General features: G+C 38.7%; 18 non-coding genes across 18 annotated transcripts; all 18 read right to left on the bottom strand.

Annotated features, from left to right (window-relative positions):
• Positions 1–187: 187 nt before the first annotated feature.
• trnam-cau (transfer RNA methionine (anticodon CAU)) lies at positions 188–260 on the bottom strand. The gene has a single exon. It is a non-coding gene; the product is annotated as a tRNA-Met (tRNA).
• Positions 261–545: 285 nt separating this feature from the next.
• trnam-cau (transfer RNA methionine (anticodon CAU)) lies at positions 546–618 on the bottom strand. The gene has a single exon. It is a non-coding gene; the product is annotated as a tRNA-Met (tRNA).
• A 636-nt stretch (positions 619–1,254) lies between these two features.
• trnam-cau (transfer RNA methionine (anticodon CAU)) lies at positions 1,255–1,327 on the bottom strand. The gene has a single exon. It is a non-coding gene; the product is annotated as a tRNA-Met (tRNA).
• Positions 1,328–1,610: 283 nt separating this feature from the next.
• Positions 1,611–1,683, bottom strand: trnam-cau (transfer RNA methionine (anticodon CAU)). Its single transcript has one exon. It is a non-coding gene; the product is annotated as a tRNA-Met (tRNA).
• A 989-nt stretch (positions 1,684–2,672) lies between these two features.
• trnam-cau (transfer RNA methionine (anticodon CAU)) lies at positions 2,673–2,745 on the bottom strand. The gene has a single exon. It is a non-coding gene; the product is annotated as a tRNA-Met (tRNA).
• Positions 2,746–3,386: 641 nt separating this feature from the next.
• Positions 3,387–3,459, bottom strand: trnam-cau (transfer RNA methionine (anticodon CAU)). Its single transcript has one exon. It is a non-coding gene; the product is annotated as a tRNA-Met (tRNA).
• Positions 3,460–4,095: 636 nt separating this feature from the next.
• Positions 4,096–4,168, bottom strand: trnam-cau (transfer RNA methionine (anticodon CAU)). Its single transcript has one exon. It is a non-coding gene; the product is annotated as a tRNA-Met (tRNA).
• Positions 4,169–5,150: 982 nt separating this feature from the next.
• On the bottom strand, positions 5,151–5,223 carry trnam-cau (transfer RNA methionine (anticodon CAU)). Its single transcript has one exon. It is a non-coding gene; the product is annotated as a tRNA-Met (tRNA).
• A 632-nt stretch (positions 5,224–5,855) lies between these two features.
• Positions 5,856–5,928, bottom strand: trnam-cau (transfer RNA methionine (anticodon CAU)). Its single transcript has one exon. It is a non-coding gene; the product is annotated as a tRNA-Met (tRNA).
• Positions 5,929–6,917: 989 nt separating this feature from the next.
• Positions 6,918–6,990, bottom strand: trnam-cau (transfer RNA methionine (anticodon CAU)). The gene has a single exon. It is a non-coding gene; the product is annotated as a tRNA-Met (tRNA).
• A 2,042-nt stretch (positions 6,991–9,032) lies between these two features.
• Positions 9,033–9,105, bottom strand: trnam-cau (transfer RNA methionine (anticodon CAU)). Its single transcript has one exon. It is a non-coding gene; the product is annotated as a tRNA-Met (tRNA).
• Positions 9,106–9,736: 631 nt separating this feature from the next.
• Positions 9,737–9,809, bottom strand: trnam-cau (transfer RNA methionine (anticodon CAU)). The gene has a single exon. It is a non-coding gene; the product is annotated as a tRNA-Met (tRNA).
• Positions 9,810–10,437: 628 nt separating this feature from the next.
• On the bottom strand, positions 10,438–10,510 carry trnam-cau (transfer RNA methionine (anticodon CAU)). Its single transcript has one exon. It is a non-coding gene; the product is annotated as a tRNA-Met (tRNA).
• Positions 10,511–10,793: 283 nt separating this feature from the next.
• On the bottom strand, positions 10,794–10,866 carry trnam-cau (transfer RNA methionine (anticodon CAU)). The gene has a single exon. It is a non-coding gene; the product is annotated as a tRNA-Met (tRNA).
• Positions 10,867–11,149: 283 nt separating this feature from the next.
• trnam-cau (transfer RNA methionine (anticodon CAU)) lies at positions 11,150–11,222 on the bottom strand. Its single transcript has one exon. It is a non-coding gene; the product is annotated as a tRNA-Met (tRNA).
• Positions 11,223–11,500: 278 nt separating this feature from the next.
• On the bottom strand, positions 11,501–11,573 carry trnam-cau (transfer RNA methionine (anticodon CAU)). The gene has a single exon. It is a non-coding gene; the product is annotated as a tRNA-Met (tRNA).
• Positions 11,574–12,210: 637 nt separating this feature from the next.
• trnam-cau (transfer RNA methionine (anticodon CAU)) lies at positions 12,211–12,283 on the bottom strand. Its single transcript has one exon. It is a non-coding gene; the product is annotated as a tRNA-Met (tRNA).
• Positions 12,284–13,629: 1,346 nt separating this feature from the next.
• On the bottom strand, positions 13,630–13,702 carry trnam-cau (transfer RNA methionine (anticodon CAU)). The gene has a single exon. It is a non-coding gene; the product is annotated as a tRNA-Met (tRNA).
• Positions 13,703–13,756: the final 54 nt, after the last annotated feature.

Genomic DNA, 13,756 nt, shown 5'->3' with positions numbered 1-13,756 from the left:
ATGGTCTGAAATTCTACAACCCCTGAGACAAAAAGATTGATTTCATTATAAAGTAATACATATCGATATGAACCTTAAGATGTGGTATCCACCTTGACAAAAGTATGTATTGTGTGAAAGTCCAAAACGACAGTGAATTCATTTTCACTTCCATCTTCAGCCAACACTATCTTTTTAAAAGCTTTGCTGCCCCGTGTGAGGATCGAACTCACGACCTTCAGATTATGAGACTGACGCGCTACCAACTGCGCTAACGAGGCCCTTCTTGGAAAAATGTAAAAAAAAAAAAAAAAAAAATATCGATACCGAACTTCAGATTTTGACAGTGATGTTGAAACCACCGTGCCAAAATGTATGTATGGTCTGAAATTCTACAACCCCTGAGACAAAAAGATTGATTTCATTATAAAGTAATACATATCGATATGAACCTTAAGATGTGGTATCCACCTTGACAAAAGTACGTATTGTGTGAAAGTCCAAAACGACAGTGAATTCATTTTCACTTCCATCTTCAGCCAACACTGTCTTTTTAAAAGCTTTGCTGCCCCGTGTGAGGATCGAACTCACGACCTTCAGATTATGAGACTGACGCGCTACCAACTGCGCTAACGAGGCCCTTCTTGGAAAAATGTCCAAAAAAAGAAAAAAATATCGATACCGAACTTCAGATTTTGACAGTGATGTTGAAACCACCGTGCCAAAATGTATGTATGGTCTGAAATTCTACAACCCCTGAGACAAAAAGATTGATTTCATTCTAAAGTAATACATATCGATATGGACCTTAAGATGTGGTATCCACCTTGACAAAAGTATGTATTGTGTGAAAGTCCAAAATACAGTGAATTCATTTTCACTTCATCTTCAGCCAACACTGTCTTTGTAAATGCTTTGCTGCCTCGTGTGAGGATCGAGATCACGACCTTCAGATTATGAGACTGACGCGCGACCTACTGCGCTAACGAGGCCCTTCTTGGAAAAATGTCCAAAAATAAGAAAAAAATATCGATACCGAACTTCAGATTTTGACAGTGATGTTGAAACCACCGTGCCAAAATGTATGTATGGTCTGAAATTCTACAACCCCTGAGACAAAAAGATTGATTTCATTATAAAGTAATACATATCGATATGAACCTTAAGATGTGGTATCCACCTTGACAAAAGTATGTATTGTGTGAAAGTCCAAAACGACAGTGAATTCATTTTCACTTCCATCTTCAGCCAACACTGTCTTTTTAAAAGCTTTGCTGCCCCGTGTGAGGATCGAACTCACGACCTTCAGATTATGAGACTGACGCGCTACCTACTGCGCTAACGAGGCCCTTCTTGGAAAAATGTCCAAAAATAAGAAAAAAATATCGATACCGAACTTCAGAATTTGACAGTGATGTTGAAACCACCGTGCCAAAATGTATGTATGGTCTGAAATTCTACAACCCCTGAGACAAAAAGATTGATTTCATTATAAAGTAATACATATCGATATGAACCTTAAGATGTGGTATCCACCTTGACAAAAGTATGTATTGTGTGAAAGTCCAAAACGACAGTGAATTCATTTTCACTTCCATCTTCAGCCAACACTGTCTTTTTTAAAGCTTTGCTGCCCCGTGTGAGGATCGAACTCACGACCTTCAGATTATGAGACTGACGCGCTACCTACTGCGCTAACGAGGCCCTTCCTGGAAAAATGTCCAAAAATAAGAAAAAAAATATCGATACCGAACTTCAGATTTTGACAGTGATGTTGAGACCACCGTGCAAAAATGTATGTATGGTCTGAAATTCTACAACCCCGAGACAAAAAGATTGATTTCATTCTAAAGTAATACATATCGATATGGACCTTAAGATGTGGTATCCACCTTGACGAAAGTATGTATTGTGTGAAAGTCCAAAATAGCAGTGAATTAATTTTCACCTTCAGCCAACACTGTCTTTGTAAATGCTTTGCTGCCTCGTGTGAGGATTGAACTCACGACCTTCAGATTATGAGACTGAAGCGCGACCTACTGCGCTAACGAGGCCCTTCTTGGAAAAATGTCCAAAAATAAGAAAAAAAATATCGATACCGAACTTCAGATTTTGACAGTGATGTTGAAACCACCGTGCCAAAATGTATGTATGGTCTGAAATTCTACAACCCCTGAGACAAAAAGATTGATTTCATTCTAAAGTAATACATATCGATATGGACCTTAAGATGTGGTATCCACCTTGACAAAAGTATGTATTGTGTGAAAGTCCAAAAGGACAGTGAATTAATTTTCACTTCATCTTCAGCCAACACTGTCTTTGTAAATGCTTTGCTGCCTCGTGTGAGGATCGAGATCACGACCTTCAGATTATGAGACTGACGCGCGACCTACTGCGCTAACGAGGCCCTTCTTGGAAAAATGTCCAAAAATAAGAAAAAAAATATCGATACCGAACTTCAGATTTTGACAGTGATGTTGAAACCACCGTGCCAAAATCTATGTATGGTCTGAAATTCTACAACCCCTGAGACAAAAAGATTGATTTCATTCTAAAGTAATACATATCGATATGGACCTTAAGATGTGGTATCCACCTTGACAAAAGTATGTATTGTGTGAAAGTCCAAAAGGACAGTGAATTAATTTTCACTTCATCTTCAGCCAACACTGTCTTTGTAAATGCTTTGCTGCCTCGTGTGAGGATCGAACTCACGACCTTCAGATTATGAGACTGACGCGCTACCTACTGCACTAACGAGGCCCTTCTTGGAAAAATGTCCAAAAATAAGAAAAAAATATCGATACCGAACTTCAGATTTTGACAGTGATGTTGAAACCACCGTGCCAAAATGTATGTATGGTCTGAAATTCTACAACCCCTGAGACAAAAAGATTGATTTCATTCTAAAGTAATACATATCGATATGGACCTTAAGATGTGGTATCCACCTTGACAAAAGTATGTATTGTGTGAAAGTCCAAAAGGACAGTGAATTAATTTTCACTTCATCTTCAGCCAACACTGTCTTTGTAAATGCTTTGCTGCCTCGTGTGAGGATCGAGATCACGACCTTCAGATTATGAGACTGACGCGCGACCTACTGCGCTAACGAGGCCCTTCTTGGAAAAATGTCCAAAAATAAGAAAAAAAAAATATCGATACCGAACTTCAGATTTTGACAGTGATGTTGAAACCACCGTGCCAAAATGTATGTATGGTCTGAAATTCTACAACCCCTGAGACAAAAAGATTGATTTCATTCTAAAGTAATACATATCGATATGAACCTTAAGATGTGGTATCCACCTTGACAAAAGTATGTATTGTGTGAAAGTCCAAAACGACAGTGAATTCATTTTCACTTCCATCTTCAGCCAACACTGTCTTTTTAAAAGCTTTGCTGCCCCGTGTGAGGATCGAACTCACGACCTTCAGATTATGAGACTGACGCGCTACCTACTGCGCTAACGAGGCCCTTCTTGGTAAAATGTCCAAAAATAAGAAAAAAATGTTGATACCGAACTTCAGATTTTGACAGTGATGTTGAAACCACCGTGCCAAAATGTATGTATGGTCTGAAATTCTACAACCCCTGAGACAAAAAGATTGATTTCATTCTAAAGTAATACATAACGATATGGACCTTAAGATGTGGTATCCACCTTGACAAAGGTATGTATTGTGTGAAAGTCCAAAACTCGACAGTGAATACAATTTCACCTTCAGCCAACAATGTCTCTGTATATGCTTTTCTGCCTAGTGTGAGGATCTAACTCAAGACCTTCAGATTATGAGACTGACGCGCTACCTACTGCGCTAACGAGGCCCTTCTTGGAAAAATTTCCAAAAATAAGGAAAAAAATATCGATACCGAACTTCAGATTTTGACAGTGATGTTGAAACCACCGTGCCAAAATCTATGTATGGTCTGAAATTCTACAACCCCTGAGACAAAAAGATTGATTTCATTATAAAGTAATACATATCGATATGAACCTTAAGATGTGGTATCCACCTTGACAAAAGTATGTATTGTGTGAAAGTCCAAAACGACAGTGAATTCATTTTTACTTCCATCTTCAGCCAACACTATCTTTTTAAAAGCTTTGCTGCCCCGTGTGAGGATCGAACTCACGACCTTCAGATTATGAGACTGACGCGCTACCAACTGCGCTAACGAGGCCCTTCTTGGAAAAATGTCAAAAAAAAAAAAAAAATATCGATACCGAACTTCAGATTTTGACAGTGATGTTGAAACCACCGTGCCAAAATGTATGTATGGTCTGAAATTCTACAACCCCTGAGACAAAAAGATTGATTTCATTCTAAAGTAATACATATCGATATGGACCTTAAGATGTGGTATCCACCTTGACAAAAGTATGTATTGTGTGAAAGTCCAAAATAGCAGTGAATTCATTTTCACCTTCAGCCAACACTGTCTTTGTAAATGCTTTGCTGCCTCGTGTGAGGATCGAGATCACGACCTTCAGATTATGAGACTGACGCGCGACCTACTGCGCTAACGAGGCCCTTCTTGTAAAAATGTCCAAAAATAAGAAAAAAAATATCGATACCGAACTTCAGATTTTGACAGTGATGTTGAAACCACCGTGCCAAAATGTATGTATGGTCTGAAATTCTACAACCCCTGAGACAAAAAGATTGATTTCATTCTAAAGTAATACATATCGATATGGACCTTAAGATGTGGTATCCACCTTGACGAAAGTATGTATTGTGTGAAAGTCCAAAATGACAGTGAATTAATTTTCACCTTCAGCCAACACTGTCTTTGTAAATGCTTTGCTGACTCGTGTGAGGATCGAACTCACGACATTCAGATTATGAGACTGACGCGCTACCTACTGCGCTAACGAGGCCCTTCTGGTAAAAATGTCCAAAAATAAGAAAAAAATATCGATACCGAACTTCAGATTTTGACAGTGATGTTGAAACCACCGTGCCAAAATCTATGTATGGTCTGAAATTCTACAACCCCTGAGACAAAAAGATTGATTTCATTCTAAAGTAATACATATCGATATGAACCTTAAGATGTGGTATCCACCTTGACAAAAGTATGTATTGTGTGAAAGTCCAAAACGACAGTGAATTCATTTTCACTTCCATCTTCAGCCAACACTGTCTTTTAAAAGCTTTGCTGCCCCGTGTGAGGATCGAACTCACGACCTTCAGATTATGAGACTGACGCGCTACCTACTGCGCTAACGAGGCCCTTCTTGGAAAAATGTCCAAAAATAAGAAAAAAATATCGATACCGAACTTCAGATTTTGACAGTGATGTTGAAACCACCGTGCCAAAATGTATGTATGGTCTGAAATTCTACAACCCCTGAGACAAAAAGATTGATTTCATTATAAAGTAATACATATCGATATGAACCTTAAGATGTGGTATCCACCTTGACAAAAGTATGTATTGTGTGAAAGTCCAAAAGGACAGTGAATTAATTTTCACTTCATCTTCAGCCAACACTGTCTTTGTAAATGCTTTGCTGCCTCGTGTGAGGATCGAGATCACGACCTTCAGATTATGAGACTGACGCGCGACCTACTGCGCTAACGAGGCCCTTCTTGGAAAAATGTCCAAAAATAAGAAAAAAATATCGATACCGAACTTCAGATTTTGACAGTGATGTTGAAACCACCGTGCCAAAATGTATGTATGGTCTGAAATTCTACAACCCCTGAGACAAAAAGATTGATTTCATTCTAAAGTAATACATATCGATATGGACCTTAAGATGTGGTATCCACCTTGACGAAAGTATGTATTGTGTGAAAGTCCAAAATAGCAGTGAATTAATTTTCACCTTCAGCCAACACTGTCTTTGTAAATGCTTTGCTGCCTCGTGTGAGGATCGAACTCACGACCTTCAGATTATGAGACTGACGCGCTACCTACTGCGCTAACGAGGCCCTTCTTGTAAAAATGTCCAAAAATAAGAAAAAAATATCGATACCGAACTTCAGATTTTGACAGTGATGTTGAAACCACCGTGCCAAAATGTATGTATGGTCTGAAATTCTACAACCCCTGAGACAAAAAGATTGATTTCATTCTAAAGTAATACATATCGATATGAACCTTAAGATGTGGTATCCACCTTGACAAAAGTATGTATTGTGTGAAAGTCCAAAACGACAGTGAATTAATTTTCACTTCATCTTCAGCCAACACTGTCTTTGTAAATGCTTTGCTGCCTCGTGTGAGGATCGAGATCACGACCTTCAGATTATGAGACTGACGCGCAACCTACTGCGCTAACGAGGCCCTTCTTGGAAAAATGTCCAAAAATAAGAAAAAAAATATCGATACCGAACTTCAGATTTTGACAGTGATGTTGAAACCACCGTGCCAAAATGTATGTATGGTCTGAAATTCTACAACCCCTGAGACAAAAAGATTGATTTCATTCTAAAGTAATACATATCGATATGGACCTTAAGATATGGTATCCACCTTGACGAAAGTATGTATTGTGTGAAAGTCCAAAATTGCAGTGAATTAATTTTCACCTTCAGCCAACACTGTCTTTGTAAATGCTTTGCTGCCTCGTGTGAGGATCGAGATCACGACCTTCAGATTATGAGACTGACGCGCGACCTACTGCGCTAACGAGCCCCTTCTTGGAAAAATGTCCAAAAATAAGAAAAAAATATCGATACCGAACTTCAGATTTTGACAGTGATGTTGAAACCACCGTGCCAAAATGTATGTATGGTCTGAAATTCTACAACCCCTGAGACAAAAAGATTGATTTCATTCTAAAGTAATACATATCGATATGAACCTTAAGATGTGGTATCCACCTTGACAAAAGTATGTATTGTGTGAAAGTCCAAAACGACAGTGAATTCATTTTCACTTCCATCTTCAGCCAACACTGTCTTTTTAAAAGCTTTGCTGCCCCGTGTGAGGATCGAACTCACGACCTTCAGATTATGAGACTGACGCGCTACCTACTGCGCTAACGAGGCCCTTCTTGGAAAAATGTCCAAAAATAAGAAAAAAAATATCGATACCGAACTTCAGATTTTGACAGTGATGTTGAAACCACCGTGCCAAAATGTATGTATGGTCTGAAATTCTACAACCCCTGAGACAAAAAGATTGATTTCATTCTAAAGTAATACATATCGATATGGACCTTAAGATGTGGTATCCACCTTGACGAAAGTATGTATTGTGTGAAAGTCCAAAATAGCAGTGAATTCATTTTCACCTTCAGCCAACACTGTCTTTGTAAATGCTTTGCTGCCTCGTGTGAGGATCGAACTCAAGACCTTCAGATTATGAGACTGACGCGCGACCTACTGCGCTAACGAGGCCCTTCTTGTAAAAATGTCCAAAAATAAGAAAAAAATATCGATACCGAACTTCAGATTTTGACAGTGATGTTGAAACCACCGTGCCAAAATGTATGTATGGTCTGAAATTCTACAACCCCTGAGACAAAAAGATTGATTTCATTCTAAAGTAATACATATCGATATGGACCTTAAGATGTGGTATCCACCTTGACGAAAGTATGTATTGTGTGAAAGTCCAAAAGGACAGTGAATTAATTTTCACCTTCAGCCAACACTGTCTTTGTAAATGCTTTGCTGCCTCGTGTGAGGATCGAGATCACGACCTTCAGATTATGAGACTGAAGCGCGACCTACTGCGCTAACGAGGCCCTTCTTGGAAAAATGTCCAAAAATAAGAAAAAAAATATCAATACCGAACTTCAGATTTTGACAGTGATGTTGAAACCACCGTGCCAAAATGTATGTATGGTCTGAAATTCTACAACCCCTGAGACAAAAAGATTGATTTCATTCTAAAGTAATACATATCGATATGGACCTTAAGATGTGGTATCCACCTTGACGAAAGTATGTATTGTGTGAAAGTCCAAAATAGCAGTGAATTAATTTTCACCTTCAGCCAACACTGTCTTTGTAAATGCTTTGCTGCCTCGTGTGAGGATCGAACTCACGACCTTCAGATTATGAGACTGACGCGCTACCTACTGCAACAAAAAAGGCCATTCTTGTAAAAATGTCCAAAAATAAGAAAAAAAATATCGATATCGAACTTCAGATTTTGACAGTGATGTTGAAACCACCGTGCCAAAATGAATGTATGGTCTGAAATTCTACAACCCCTGAGACAAAAAGATTGATTTCATTCTAAAGTAATACATATCGATATGGACCTTAAGATGTGGTATCCACCTTGACGAAAGTATGTATTGTGTGAAAGTCCAAAACGACAGTGAATTAATTTTCACTTCATCTTCAGCCAACACTGTCTTTGTAAATGCTTTGCTGCCTCGTGTGAGGATCGAGATCACGACCTTCAGATTATGAGACTGACGCGCAACCTACTGCGCTAACGAGGCCCTTCTTGGAAAAATGTCCAAAAATAAGAAAAAAAAGTTGATACCAAACTTCAGATTTTGACAGTGATGTTGAAACCACCGTGCCAAAATGTATGTATGGTCTGAAATTCTACAACCCCTGAGACAAAAAGATTGATTTCATTCTAAAGTAATACATATCGATATGGACCTTAAGATATGGTATCCACCTTGACGAAAGTATGTATTGTGTGAAAGTCCAAAATTGCAGTGAATTAATTTTCACCTTCAGCCAACACTGTCTTTGTAAATGCTTTGCTGCCTCGTGTGAGGATCGAGATCACGACCTTCAGATTATGAGACTGACGCGCGACCTACTGCGCTAACGAGCCCCTTCTTGGAAAAATGTCCAAAAATAAGAAAAAAATATCGATACCGAACTTCAGATTTTGACAGTGATGTTGAAACCACCGTGCCAAAATGTATGTATGGTCTGAAATTCTACAACCCCTGAGACAAAAAGATTGATTTCATTCTAAAGTAATACATATCAATATGAACCTTAAGATGTGGTATCCACCTTGACAAAAGTATGTATTGTGTGAAAGTCCAAAACGACAGTGAATTCATTTTCACTTCCATCTTCAGCCAACACTGTCTTTTTAAAAGCTTTGCTGCCCCGTGTGAGGATCGAACTCACGACCTTCAGATTATGAGACTGACGCGCTACCTACTGCGCTAACGAGGCCCTTCTTGGAAAAATGTCCAAAAAAAAGAAAAAATATCGATACCGAACTTCAGATTTTGACAGTGATGTTGAAACCACCGTGCCAAAATGTATGTATGGTCTGAAATTCTACAACCCCTGAGACAAAAAGATTGATTTCATTATAAAGTAATACATATCGATATGAACCTTAAGATGTGGTATCCACCTTGACAAAAGTATGTATTGTGTGAAAGTCCAAAACGACAGTGAATTCATTTTTACTTCCATCTTCAGCCAACACTGTCTTTTTAAATACTTTGCTGCCTCGTGTGAGGATCGAACTCACGACCTTCAGATTATGAGACTGACGTGCGAACTACTGCGCTAACGAGGCCCTTCTTGTAAAAATGTCCAAAAATAAGAAAAAAATATCGATACCGAACTTCAGATTTTGACAGTGATGTTGAAACCACCGTGCCAAAATGTATGTATGGTCTGAAATTCTACACCCCTGAGACAAACAGATTGATTTCATTCTAAAGTAATACATATCGATATGGACCTTAAGATGTGGTATCCACCTTGACAAAAGTATGTATTGTGTGAAAGTCCAAAATAGCAGTGAATTCATTTTCACCTTCAGCCAACACTGTCTTTGTAAATGCTTTGCTGCCTCGTGTGAGGATCGAACTCACGACCTTCAGATTATGAGACTGACGCGCTACCTACTGCGCTAACAAGGCCATTCTTGTAAAAATGTCCAAAAATAAGAAAAAAATATCGATACCGAACTTCAGATTTTGACAGTGATGTTGAAACCACCGTGCCAAAATGTATGTATGGTCTGAAATTCTACAACCCCTGAGACAAAAAGATTGATTTCATTATAAAGTAATACATATCGATATGGACCTTAAGATGTGGTATCCACCTTGACAAAAGTATGTATTGTGTGAAAGTCCAAAATAGCAGTGAATTCATTTTCACCTTCAGCCAACACTGTCTTTGTAATTGCTTTGCTGCCTCGTGTGAGGATCGAGATCACGACCTTCAGATTATGAGACTGACGCGCGACCTACTGCGCTAATGAGGCCCTTCTTTGTAACATGTCCAAAAATAAGAAAAAAAATGTTGATACCGAACTTAAGATTTTGACAGTGATGTTGAAACCACCGTGCCAAAATCTATGTATGGTCTGAAATTCTACAACCCCTGAGACAAAAAGATTGATTTCATTCTAAAGTAATACATATCGATATGGACCTTAAGATGTGGTATCCACCTTGACAAAAGTATGTATTGTGTGAAAGTCCAAAATAGCAGTGAATTCATTTTCACCTTCAGCCAACACTGTCTTTGTAAATGCTTTGCTGCCTCGTGTGAGGATCGAACTCACGACCTTCAGATTATGAGACTGACGCGCTACCTACTGCGCTAACGAGGCCCTTCTTGGAAAAATGTCCAAAAATAAGAAAAAAATATCGATACCGAACTTCAGATTTTGACAGTGATGTTGAAACCACCGTGCCAAAATGTATGTATGGTCTGAAATTCTACAACCCCTGAGACAAAAAGATTGATTTCATTATAAAGTAATACATATCGATATGAACCTTAAGATGTGGTATCCACCTTGACAAAAGTATGTATTGTGTGAAAGTCCAAAACGACAGTGAATTCATTTTCACTTCCATCTTCAGCCAACACTGTCTTTTTAAAAGCTTTGCTGCCCCGTGTGAGGATCGAACTCACGACCTTCAGATTATGAGACTGACGCGCTACCTACTGCGCTAACGAGGCCCTTCTTGGAAAAATGTCCAAAAATAAGAAAAAAATATCGATACCGAACTTCAGATTTTGACAGTGATGTTGAAACCACCGTGCCAAAATGTATGTATGGTCTGAAATTCTACAACCCCTGAGACAAAAAGATTGATTTCATTATAAAGTAATACATATCGATATGAACCTTAAGATGTGGTATCCACCTTGACAAAAGTATGTATTGTGTGAAAGTCCAAAACGACAGTGAATTCATTTTCACTTCCATCTTCAGCCAACACTGTCTTTTTAAAAGCTTTGCTGCCCCGTGTGAGGATCGAACTCACGACCTTCAGATTATGAGACTGACGCGCTACCAACTGCGCTAACGAGGCCCTTCTTGGAAAAATGTAAAAAAAAAAAAAAAAAAAATATCGATACCGAACTTCAGATTTTGACAGTGATGTTGAAACCACCGTGCCAAAATGTATGTATGGTCTGAAATTCTACAACCCTGAGACAAAAAGATTGATTTCATTCTAAAGTAATACATATCGATATGGACCTTAAGATGTGGTATCCACCTTGACGAAAGTATGTATTGTGTGAAAGTCCAAAATAGCAGTGAATTCATTTTCACCTTCAGCCAACACTGTCTTTGTAAATGCTTTGCTGCCTCGTGTGAGGATCGAACTCACGACCTTCAGATTATGAGACTGACGCGCTACCTACTGCGCTAACAAGGCCATTCTTGTAAAAATGTCCAAAAATAAGAAAAAAATATCGATACCGAACTTCAGATTTTGACAGTGATGTTGAAACCACCGTGCCAAAATGTATGTATGGTCTGAAATTCTACAACCCCTGAGACAAAAAGATTGATTTCATTCTAAAGTAATACATATCGATATGGACCTTAAGATGTGGTATCCACCTTGACAAAAGTATGTATTGTGTGAAAGTCCAAAAGGACAGTGAATTAATTTTCACTTCATCTTCAGCCAACACTGTCTTTGTAAATGCTTTGCTGCCTCGTGTGAGGATCGAGATCACGACCTTCAGATTATGAGACTGACGCGCGACCTACTGCGCTAACGAGGCCCTTCTTGGAAAAATGTCCAAAAATAAGAAAAAAATATCGATACCGAACTTCAGATTTTGACAGTGATGTTGAAACCACCGTGCCAAAATCTATGTATGGTCTGAAATTCTACAACCCCTGAGACAAAAAGATTGATTTCATTCTAAAGTAATACATATCGATATGGACCTTAAGATGTGGTATCCACCTTGACAAAAGTATGTATTGTGTGAAAGTCCAAAAGGACAGTGAATTAATTTTCACTTCATCTTCAGCCAACACTGTCTTTGTAAATGCTTTGCTGCCTCGTGTGAGGATCGAACTCACGACCTTCAGATTATGAGACTGACGCGCTACCTACTGCGCTAACGAGGCCCTTCTTGGAAAAATGTCCAAAAATAAGAAAAAAAATATCGATACCGAACTTCAGATTTTGACAGTGATGTTGAAACCACCGTGCCAAAATGTATGTATGGTCTGAAATTCTACAACCCCTGAGACAAAAAGATTGATTTCATTATAAAGTAATACATATCGATATGGACCTTAAGATGTGGTATCCACCTTGACAAAAGTATGTATTGTGTGAAAGTCCAAAATATCAGTGAATTCATTTTCACTTCATCTTCAGCCAACACTGTCTTTGTAAATGCATTGCTGCCTCGTGTGAGGATCGAGATCACGACCTTCAGATTATGAGACTGACGCGCGACCTACTGCGCTAACGAGGCCCTTCTTGGTAACATGTCCAAAAATAAGAAAAAAATATCGATACCGAACTTCAGATTTTGACAGTGATGTTGAAACCACCGTGCCAAAATGTATGTATGGTCTGAAATTCTACAACCCCTGAGACAAAAAGATTGATTTCATTCTAAAGTAATACATATCGATATGAACCTTAAGATGTGGTATCCACCTTGACAAAAGTATGTATTGTGTGAAAGTCCAAAACGACAGTGAATTCATTTTCACTTCCATCTTCAGCCAACACTGTCTTTTTAAAAGCTTTGCTGCCCCGTGTGAGGATCGAACTCACGACCTTCAGATTATGAGACTGACGCACTACCTACTGCGCTAACGAGGCCCTTCTTGGTAACATGTCCAAAAATAAGAAAAAAAATGTTGATACCGAACTTCAGATTTTGACAGTGATGTTGAAACCACCGTGCCAAAATGTATGTATGGTCTGAAATTCTACACCCCTGAGACAAAAAGATTGATTTCTTTCTAAAGTAATACATATCGATATGGACCTTAAGATGTGGTATCCACCTTGACAAAAGTATGTATTGTGTGAAAGTCCAAAATAGCAGTGAATTCATTTTCACCTTCAGCCAACACTGTCTTTGTAAATGCTTTGCTGCCTCGTGTGAGGATCGAACTCAAGACCTTCAGATTATGAGACTGACGCGCTACCTACTGCGCTAACGAGGCCCTTCTTGGAAAAATATCCAAAAATAAGAAAAAAAATATCGATACCGAACTTCAGATTTTGACAGTGATGTTGAAACCACCGTGCCAAAATGTATGTATGGTCTGAAATTCTACAACCCCTGAGACAAAAAGATTGATTTCATTATAAAGTAATACATATCGATATGAACCTTAAGATGTGGTATCCACCTTGACAAAAGTATGTATTGTGTGAAAGTCCAAAACGACAGTGAATTCATTTTCACTTCCATCTTCAGCCAACACTGTCTTTTTAAAAGCTTTGCTGCCCCGTGTGAGGATCGAACTCACGACCTTCAGATTATGAGACTGACGCGCTACCTACTGCGCTAACGAGGCCCTTCTTGGAAAAATGTCCAAAAATAAGAAAAAAATATCGATACCGAACTTCAG

This window comes from Oncorhynchus masou, chromosome 5 (assembly GCF_036934945.1).
Source record: "Oncorhynchus masou masou isolate Uvic2021 chromosome 5, UVic_Omas_1.1, whole genome shotgun sequence".
In the NCBI taxonomy this organism is placed as follows: domain Eukaryota; kingdom Metazoa; phylum Chordata; class Actinopteri; order Salmoniformes; family Salmonidae; genus Oncorhynchus; species Oncorhynchus masou.
This window is presented reverse-complemented; position numbering and strand designations above follow the sequence as displayed.